This window comes from Lygodium microphyllum, chromosome 6, assembly GCF_053477565.2.
Source record: "Lygodium microphyllum isolate KBCC chromosome 6, Lygodium_microphyllum_v1.1.10, whole genome shotgun sequence".
NCBI lineage: Eukaryota > Viridiplantae > Streptophyta > Polypodiopsida > Schizaeales > Lygodiaceae > Lygodium > Lygodium microphyllum.
Genome location: NC_141140.1, coordinates 869,992 through 877,982, shown reverse-complemented (window position 1 = coordinate 877,982; position 7,991 = coordinate 869,992).

Genomic DNA, 7,991 nt, shown 5'->3' with positions numbered 1-7,991 from the left:
GATGACACTCAATTAGTATGCTCAATCAGTAACTTGTCAATTTATTCTTTGACATGATGGGTGTATCGCGGATTCATAGGTCAGGATTGCTGGTTAATATGCTTTGTATTATCCTTAAGAGGTTTTTTGTGGTGGGTGAGAAGTTGCAATGGTATATCCTAAGGTTAGAGTAATTTCCAATGAAAATGTCTAGATATTCCTTTAGCAAGCTAATTCATCGTACCTCATCCGCTGTTGAGATATCAAGCTCCACTCGTGATATGCCAGGGTGACCATTGTGCATTTATGTCACCGACTTGTTAGCTGCAGATGCGGTTGGTACACTGCCCATGAATATTAGCTGGATGACAGCTATCCTTATGTACTCTAGTTTGTGGCTTAATTAGTATTATGCCACCTTAGTTAGTTGAGTTTGGTTTGAGACCCACATATAGGGTTCTTTTATTTCTCTGTACTAGACTTCTTTTTGGCTTACACAACTAAGAAGAGGAAAACTGTTTTCAACCTCCACCTTTGTGTGTATTCCCCCGTTGTGTAAGTGAGAAAGCTACAAGTGAGACTGCTTCCTTCTCTCCCACTATCTTTACATGGTATCAGAGCCTGGTTCGTGGTAAGGAGCTCAAGAAAGTAAACCAAGTTCGCGGTGTCCTGGTAAGAGGACCAGTGTTGCTTTTATTTTTTGAGTTTGGGAGTAAGTCTCTGCAAGTAGCACAGCCGCAAAGTGCAAGAGTATATTGTCTCAGATTGAGACGCCCTTCGCGGTGTAGCAAGAGGGCAGTATTTGCTACGAGAGAGGTCTTAGCCCTTGGTTACCCTATTTTTTTTATTCAAGGCCATTTCAGGGCTTGTTTTGGAGGCGAAAGTTTTCCGCACACATTCAGGAAAAGGCCATGTTTTTTGCTGTGCGACCACTGTTCTACAGGTCGGTAAAAAGTTGCCGCAGAAATTGCATCGTATCCCTGTGCACACAGACATTGGGAGTTACAAAATCATCCTTGTTGCCTATTGATGCAAAATCGTCACTAGGAAGTAAGTGTGTGGTCAAATACCACTTTCATCAGTTTTGCAGATTTGCCCTTGTGAGACTGAAGCTGTGTTTTTTTGCAATGAAAGAATATTTTGTAGTGTTTTATAATGGTGTCTAATTCTCTTTCACAGATTGTCACTGAAAAGCTTGACAAGAACAACTTCCAAGCATGGAAGTTTAGAATGACGAATTTTCTTATGGGAAAAGGATATTGGGAATTCGTTATAGGAAATGAAGAAGAACTAGTTCTTCCTGATGTTCCCAATCAACAGCAAATGCACGCATTTAAAGGATGGCATGAGAGAGCCAGAAAAGTTATGTACTGGCTATCTATCAGTATTTCAAACTCTATGATTGTGCATATTCAGGATGCAAGTACACCAAAAGAGGCATGGGATACTTTGTCAAAAATGTATAGCACAAATACACAACCCAGGAAAATGCAGCTCAAGCAAGAGTTGCACAATGTGCAAAGAGAAAGTATGAGCATCAATGACTACCACATGAAGGTGAAGAAGATTGCAGATGCACTTGCTTCCATTGGGTCGCCAGTGGAAGATGATGATTTAGTTTATGTGACCTTGAATGGTCTAGGAAAGGATTATGTACAGCTCCGGACATCCATTTCCGTTCGTGAAATATTTCCTGATTTTGAGGAGTTGATTGCTTTTCTAATTTCTGAGGAGCAGAGAAATGGTGGTGCATCTTCTTGAGGAGGAACTTCAAAAGAAGTTGTCTTCTACTCAAATGCTGGAAGAGGTAGAGGCAGAGGTAAACGAGGCCGATCTGGAGGCCGTGGTAGAAATCAGAATATGCAGCAAACTCAAGAAAACTAGTCCTATGGAGGAGGACATGGTAACTCTAGAGGCATCGGGAGCCAAAGAGGTCGTGGTGGATGGCAAAGAGGCCAAAATGCAAACAAAAATGTTGAATGCTACTATTGTGGTAAAATGGGTCATATGGCTAAAGACTACTATAAAAAGCAGAATGACATCATGATTGGAAATTTGCAACAAGGGAATTATGCATCTTCTAGTAGACAGGGTGATGACAGAAATGAGCATTTGTTTATGGTACAGCACATGAACAATTCTGTGACTAGTGTAGAAGAAAGCAATGATGTGTGGTATGTTGACTCAAGTGCGTCAAACCACATGACAGGTCATGCAGAATGGATGCAGGATGCAAGGAAAATAGAAAAACCAGGATTTGTGGAGACTAGTGATGATACTCCACATCCTATTGTGCAGATTGAAAAATTTTGCTTGTCTATGCAAGATGGGAAAAAGAAATACCTGTCAGATGTATTTCATGTCTTGAATATCACAAAGAACCTGGTTTCTGTTGGTCAAATGGTCGAGCAGGGCTTGCAGGTCAGATTTAATCCTCATGGATGCTTTGTTGAGGATATGAAGAATAAAGGTTGCTTGATAGCAAAAGGAAAGAAGAAGGGCAGAATGTTTACGTTGGATGCAGACATGCCTGAATTGAGTGCAGCAATGTTTGCACATGGGACCGGTGTAGTTGCAGATATTGATATCTGGCATAAATGCATTGGTCATGTTAATGTACAATGACTTAAATCAATGCAGGCCCAAAATATTGTTGCAGGATTGCCTAAATTCAAGGTTGCAGAAATGCATAAGGTATGTGAAGCCTGTGAATTTGGAAAACAGGCAAGGAAACTATTTCCTAGACATGTCCAAGAGAGTAAGAAGCCATTGGAATTAATCCACTCTAATGTGTGGACTACTAAAGATGCATCTATTGGAGGTTGTCATTATTTTGTCACTTTTATTGATGACTATAGCAGAAAAGTTTGGGTGTATTTTGTCGTCCTGGGTTCGGTAGGAGGAGTCGAGGTGGCAGACGGTGTTATAAAGAAAGAGAGAAAGAGAGAGAGAGAGAGGGAGAGAGGGAGGGAGAGAGGAGAATGAACGAGAAAATACGAGGGGATAGAGAAAAACAAAGAGAGACTGTAGTCATACAAGAGGACATTTCATGGTTAAAATCTTGGTGAAAGAAACTCCCTACACCTTGATACATTACAAGGGCCATTGCACTTGAGAAGGAGTAACCAAGTCTTCACTGATGAGAAGCTCAACACAACTCACTTGTTTGGACACTTGTAGGAGTGTTTTTAGAGTGTTAGACAGAGGCAAAAAAGATTATGCCAACACTTTTGATATGCTCACTTCCAAAGTAATTGCTAAAGGCCCCCTTCATACCGAGAACAACGAGTGGAGGTAGCACTAATAGTGATAGTCAAGCCCTTGGACCTCATGCCGCTAGGTCATCAAAAGTGACTACATCTAAGAGATGACAACCCTAAGAAGACTAGGATCTCACCTTAATTAGCATACAAAATCACTCACAAGTGGTTGGATCATCAAAGAAGGGAGTTTACACATTGTGTAGTATTGTAAAAATTGTGATTGAATGCTTGTTTGCATGTCATAATTGAATTGGAAGTTTGAGCACCATCATCATGAAGATACTTGCATTTATATTGAATCACATTGATTGTGGAAAACAAAAGCCTAGTTGTGTATGGTGCACCTACATACACTTGCAAGTTAGCGAAATTGCAAATTTCTAACAAAGAAATACAAGATACATAAAGAAATAAATCAAAAAAAGAAATCACATAATACATAAAGAAATTTGAGAAATAGAGAGACCAAATATTGATTGACACTACAAGGATATGGAGGTATATCGAGACGGTGGCAATTTGTGAAGTAAAATAGCGGTGTCGCTATTTGCATCACTATTAGTGTTGCATTTGCGATGCTAATAGCGACACAAATAGCAAGGTACTCAGACGAAAAAAACGAGGGCTAAAAACCGAGCGTGTTATTTTGCGTGCATACACGAAAGAGAGAGCGAACATCTTGCATTTGAGAGGGAGAGGGAGTGAAAGAGAGAAAGAGGGAGAAAGAAGGCTTCTCACTGCCGCCGTCGCCATTCGCGAAGAAGAGAAGGAGGTGTACGGAGGGCGAAGATGAGCCGCCAAACCCTTCTTCGAGCCTCTATGGTGAGTGCATTGTCCATTCTTGCTTTGCTTTTGTATTTTCTCTCTCTTTTACTTGTTTTTGGTATAATTTGTGTGTATTGAGAGAGGGAGAGGAAATGTGAGAGAAAGAGAGGGAGAGGGAAGAGAAAATGAGAGAGGGAGAGGAAGAGAGAAAAGAAAATGAGAGAGGGAGAGGAAGAGGGAGAGGGAGGGAGAGGAAAGAGAGGGAAACATTCAATATAATAGGGAAAGAGAGAGGGAGAGGAAAAGATAGAAAACATTAAACCTAATAGGGAAAGAGAGAAAGGGAGGGAGAGGAAATGAGAGAGGGAGAGGAATTAGGAAAAAACATTAAATATAATAGGGAAAGAGAGAAAGAGAGGGAGAGGGAGAGGGAGGGAGAGAAAATGAGAGAGGGAGAGGAGAGAGAGAAACATTAAACATAATAGGGAAAGAGAGAATGAGAGGGAGAGGGAGAGGGAGGGAGAGGAAATGAGAGAGGGAGAGGAGGTGAGGGTGAGGGTGAGGGAGAGGAGGTGAGGGAGGGAGAGGAAGAGAGAAAAGCAAATGAGAGAGGGAGAGGAGAGAGAAAGAGAATTAAATATAATAAGAAAAGAGAGAAAGAGAGGGTGAGGGTGAGGGAGGGAGAGGAAATGAGAGAGGGAGAGAAAGAGAGAAAAAAAGAGAAAAAACATTAAACATAATAGGGAAAGAGAGAAAGAGAGGGAGAGGGTGAGGGGGGGAGAAGAAATGAGGGAGGGAGAGGAAGAGAGAAAAGGAAATGAGAGAGGGAGAGGAGAGAGAAAAAACATTAAACATAATAGGGAAAGAGAGAAAGAGAGGGAGAGGAGAGAGAAAAAACATTAAACATAATAGGGAAAGAGAGAAAGAGAGGGTGAGGGTGAGGGAGGGAGAGGAAATGAGAGAGGGAGAGGAGATAAGAGAAAAAACATTAAACATAATAGGGAAAGAGAGAAAGAGAGGGAGAGGGAGAGAAAGAGAGAAAAGGAAAGAAATAACAAGAGAGAGAGAGAGAAAAAACATTAAACATAATAGGGAGGGAGAGGGAGGGAGGGAGAGGGAGAGAGAGGAGGGAGAGGTTGTTGTTTTCTTGTTTATTGTAGTAGTAATAATAGTAGTTGTTGTTGCTCTTGTTTTTGTTTTCTTCTTTTCTTGTTTATTATAGTGACAGTGGTAGTGGTAGTGGTAGTCGTGGTCGTGGTCGTGGTAGTAATAGTAGTAGTAGTAGTAGTTGTTGTTGTTTTTTCTTATTTTCTTATTTATTATACTGGTAGTGGTACTGGTACTGGTAGTGGTAGTCGTGGTCGTGGTCGTCGTAGTCGTAGTCGTAGTCGTAGTCGTGATCATGGTTATGATCGTGGTCGTAGTCGTGGTCGTGGTCATAGTCACACTACAAGGAAACAAAGGAATAGCGATGGCGGGTAGCGACGCAGAAATAGCGGTGTCGCTATTTGCGTCGCTATTTTAATAGCGACGCCCCACAGAGAAAAAAGCGGGCCGAAACCCGAGCACATTTCATTTCGCACATTCGTGAAACTGTTCAAGAGGGAGAGCGACCATTTTGCATAGAGGGTGATAGAGGGAGAGGAAGCAGGCTTGCCATTGCCGCCATTTGCGAAGGAGAAGAGGAGCCGCAATCACGAAGAGGAGCCACCAAACCCTCCTGTAAATCTTTACGGTGAGTCCATTCTCTCTCTCTTTTACTTGTTTAGGGTTTAATTTTTGTATATTGAGAGAGGGAGAGAAAATGAGAGAGAAAGAGAGGGAGGGGGAGGAAAGGGAGAGGGAGAGGGAGGGAGAGAAAGAGAAAGAGAGGGGGAGAGAAAGAGAAAGATAGGGAGAGGGAGGGGGAGAAAATGAGAGAGGGAGAGGGAGGGAGAGAAAGAGAAAGAGAGGGAGAGGGAGAGAGAGAGAGGGGGGGAGGAAATGAGAGAGGGAGAGGGAGGGAGAGTGCATTCTCTCTCTTTTACTTTTTTAATATAATTTGTGTATATTGAGAGAGGGAGAGGAAATGAGAGAGGGAGAGGGAGAGGGAGGAAATGGAAGAGGGAGGGGGATGAAATGAGAGAACGAGAGGGAGGGAGAGTGTATTCTTTCTCTTTTTTATTTATTTTTGTATAATTTGTGTATATTGAGAGAGGGAGAGGAAATGAGAGAGAAGGAGAGGGAGAGGGAGAGGGAGAGGGAGGGAGAGAGAGAGAAAGAGAGGGAAAGAGAGGGAAAGAGAGGATGGGGGAGGAAATGAGAGAGGGAGAGGGAGAGAGAGAGAGAGAAAGAGAGGAAGAGGGAGAGGGGGAGGAAATGGAAAAGGAAGAGGAAGAGGGAGAGGGAGGCAGAGGAAATGAGAGAGGGAGAGGGAGACATTAAACATAATAGGGAAATGAGAGAGGAAGAGGGAGAGACGGAGGGAGGGAGGCATTAAACATAATAGGAAAATGAGAGAGGGAGAAGAAATGAGAGAAGGAGAGAAAGAGAGCAAAAGGAAATGAGAGAGGGAGAGAAGAGAGAAAAAATGAGAGAATGAGAGGAGAGAGAAAAAGAGAGAAGAAGTTAAACATAATAGGAAAAGAGAGAAAGAGAGGGTGTGGGTGAGGGTGAGGGCAAGGGAGGGAGAGGAAATGAGAGAGGGAGAGGAAGAGAGAAAGAGAGGGTCAGGGTGAGGGAGTGAGAGAGGGAGAGAAAGAGAGAAAGGGAAATGAGAGAGAGAGAGGAGAGAGAAAAAGAGAAAAAAATCATTAAATCTAATAGAGAAAGACAGGGTCACGGTGAGGGAGGGAGAGGAAATGAGAGAGGGAGAGAAAGATAGAAATGGAAATGAGAGTGGGAGAGGAGAGAGAAAAAGAAATGAGAGAGAGAGAGGAGAGAGAAAAAGAGAGAAAATCATTAAACCTAATAGGGAAAGAGAGAAAGAGAGGGTCAGCATGAGGGAGGGAGAGGAAATGAGAGGGAGAGAAAGAGAGAAAGGGAAATGAGAGAGAGAGAGAGAGGAGAGAGAAAAGAGAGAAAAATCATTAAACCTAATAGGGAAAGAGAGAAAGAGAGGGCCAGGGAGGGAGAGAAAATGAGAGAGGGAAAGAAAGAGAGAAAAGGAAATGAGAGAGGGAGAGGAGAGAGAAAAAAATGAGAGAGGGAGAGGAGAGAGAAAAAGAGAAAAAAATCAGTAAACGTAATAGAGAAAGAGAGAAAGAGAGGGTGAGGGTGAGAGAGGGAGAGGAAATGAGAGAGGGAGAGAAAGAGAGAAAGGAAAATGAGAGAGAGAGGAGGAGAGAGAAAAGAGAGAAATTTCATTAAACCTAATAGGGAAAGAGAGAAAGAGAGGGTCAGGGAGGGAGAGAAAATGAGAGAGGGAAAGAAAGAGAGAAAAGGAAATGAGAGAGGGAGAGGAGAGGGAAAAAAATGAGAGAGGGAGAGGAGAGAGAAAAAGAGAAAGAAATTAGTAAACGTAATAGACAAAGAGAGAAAGAAAGGGTGAGGGTGAGAGAGGTAGAGGAAATGAGAGAGGGAGAGAAAGAGAGAAAGGAAAATGAGAGGAGAGGAAAGAGAAAAAGAAATATGAGAGAGAGAGAGGAGAGAGAAAAAGAGAGAAAAATCATTAAACCTAATAGGGGAAGGGAGAAAGAGAGGGTCAGGGTGAGGGAGGGAGAGGAAATGAGAGAGGGAGAGAAAGAGAGAAAAGTAAATAGGACCTTACAATAAGCTCATCCTAGGCTCATAAGGGTTAGGCCAATCCTCAACAAACCTAAGGGATATATGGCTAGAGAGCCCTAGCATACTTATGTCTCCTAGCATAATGTTCTTCTTACAAAGAGACCTCTCATACATGGGGCTTGTCCTAGCATCCACCACGCAAATATACAACGAAGGCAATCAGCCTATCAATATAAAAAACATTCAATTTTCATAACGTAATCCCAAAAATAACTTTGG